The 2,500-nt window shown below is 54.6% G+C and overlaps 1 pseudogene; it reads right to left on the minus strand.

Annotated features, from left to right (window-relative positions):
* LOC143263032 (large subunit ribosomal RNA) overlaps positions 1–2,500 on the minus strand; it is a 6,839-nt pseudogene that overhangs the window by 1,805 nt on the left and 2,534 nt on the right.

Below are 2,500 nucleotides of genomic sequence, written 5' to 3' on the forward strand. Positions count from 1 at the left end.
GCGCTACATCATGGTCGACTCTGATCCAGCTCGCTGAGAGACGGTCTGATACCTCGCCGAAGTATTGGAAGGTTTCCCTACCCTTCGTCGAGGACGACCATCTCTGCTGCCACATCTCTAAAGTCGCCTCCCTCAGCCTTCTGCGAACTTGGGCTTCGGTGACGACTTCGTCAGCCAATTCGGCCTGACTCACTTGATAGGTTCCATGTTGGAACCCGAGTTTCTTCCTGGCTTTGTACACGCAGCTGAACTCCGCTATCGCCAAGTCCACAGGTATCTCCCCGGCGATCACGGGGATCGCATCAGTGGAGACTGTCCTGTAGGCTTTGACGCAGCCAAGCAGAACATGCCTCTGCGCCCTGGTGAGCACTTTACTCGTCCCAGAGGTAAGGCGGTCTGCCCAGCCCGCGGCAGCATACGTGACGATTGGGACAAACAAGCCGCGGTACAAAGTACGCATCGTCCGATATCCCAATCCCCAGTTCGACTTAGCAATCCTTGCTAGCGCATTAAACGTTCGCAAGGACTTGGCATTCAAATACTCGACATGGGAATGGATACCCAGTCTAGAGTCAAAATGCACGCCAAGGTAACGCACAGAGTCCTTGGCGGCAATATTCCGACCTCCTACTTTTATCACAGGTGGCCTCTCTCTGTCGAGAGAGCCTTTTAAGAATAACATCTCGGTCTTGGTCGCAGACAGCGACAATTTCTGCTGGTCGCACCAGCGAGAAATGGTGTCCACAACCAATTGGCCATTGCTTTCTAGACCCTTCCTGCTGTTCGCGAAGATCAAGACAAGAAGGTCGTCTGCATAGGCGATGGGCTCGCAAGCGAGCCCGGCGTTCGATAAGAGCTGTAGAACCTCGTCGAAGACTAAGTTCCAACAGCTCGGACCAAGAATCGATCCCTGTGGGCAGCCCTTAGTGACTTTCTTCCGCACTGCACCGCGATCAGACACCATAGTCACCACGCGGCCGTCGAAGTAGTCGACCACCAATCTAAGTAGGTTTTTTGGGCAGCCTCGCTTCCTCAACGCGTTGAGTATGCTTGGCCACCAGACATTATCAAAGGCCGCAGCAATGTCGAAGAGCAGACCCACGACGTACTTTTCCTCTCGACCGGACGCAAGCTCCCTCATCTTTACCACGGCATCAGTCGTGGATCGATGCGGCCTGAATCCGTATTGCCGATCGGAGGCGTAGTCGGGGTGCAAAAACAAACTAGCTAATCGCGTAGCGATTAGCTTCTCCAAGACTTTGCCTACGACCGAAAGCAAGCATATTGGTCTGTAGGACTTTATCTCCGTTTCAGGTTTCTCGGGTCCTTTAAGGATGGTAATGATGGACCCGACTTTCCATTCCACGGGAAAGACTCCGTGTGCCAGGCATCCGTTGTAGAGTCGGAGGAGCTCGCGTGAGATTGTATTACACGAACGTTTTAAAATCTCCGGCTCGATCCGATCTAGGCCTGGACACTTGCCGCTCTTCAGTCGGTTGACCGCCGATCTGAGCTCCGAGAGGGTGAAGGGACTGGCGTCCTCACTCTCCGGCTCGATGGCAGCTTCCCTCCTGACTCGCGCATGATCCGGGGAGTCATTCGCGGGGCTATCGTCCGGAATTAACCCCTCCAGCAGCGCGGAAGCGGTGGAGTCCCAGTCTGTGGTGTAACCCTGGGCAGTGTTACGATTTATATTCGAGATGACCGTGCTGGCTGTCATCTTCTGCCTCGTGATCTTATAAATGAGGCCCCAGGGTTCCTTGTTTCCCTGCTCGGTCACGAATGCACGCCAGCTGTGCGACCGAGCAGCTTTGATGGCGGCTTTGTAGGCCTTTCTCTGTTTAAGATACTCGGTCCTCTTGGCCGCCCTCTGCTCCTCTGAACATGCTGCGTTCTGCGAGGCTCGTCTAAGTTTGTAGACTCGCCTCTTTTGCCTCGTCAGGTCGGCCGTCCACCATGGGACGGATTTTGAATGCCACTGCTTGGTTGGCATCGAGGAGTCGCACGCTTGGACGATCATTCTTTCGATCTCCTGTGCTAGATGTTCGACATCCCCCTTATTGTTCAAAGTAGATAGGGACAGATGGGAATCTCGTTAATCCATTCATGCGCGTCACTAATTAGATGACGAGGCATTTGGCTACCTTAAGAGAGTCATAGTTACTCCCGCCGTTTACCCGCGCTTTTTTGAATTTCTTCACGTTGACATTCAGAGCACTGGGCAGAAATCACATTGCGTCAACACCCGTGGGGGCCATCGCAATGCTTTGTTTTAATTAGACAGTCGGATTCCCCTAGTCCGTGCCAGTTCTGAGCTGAGCGTTGAATGGCGGCCGAAGAGGACGACCGCACCGATGGGAAACGCCACGGAAGCCTCGCAGCAAGGAAGATCCGCGGGAGGCCAAGGCACGGGACCGAGCTCGGATCCCAGCCACGAGAGCCGTTCACCTCGCCCAGGCCCGGCACGTCAGCCAGACCCGCTTCCCGACCAAGCCCGACA

This window comes from Megalopta genalis, unplaced genomic scaffold, assembly GCF_051020955.1.
Source record: "Megalopta genalis isolate 19385.01 unplaced genomic scaffold, iyMegGena1_principal scaffold0295, whole genome shotgun sequence".
Classification (NCBI taxonomy): Eukaryota; Metazoa; Arthropoda; class Insecta; order Hymenoptera; family Halictidae; genus Megalopta; species Megalopta genalis.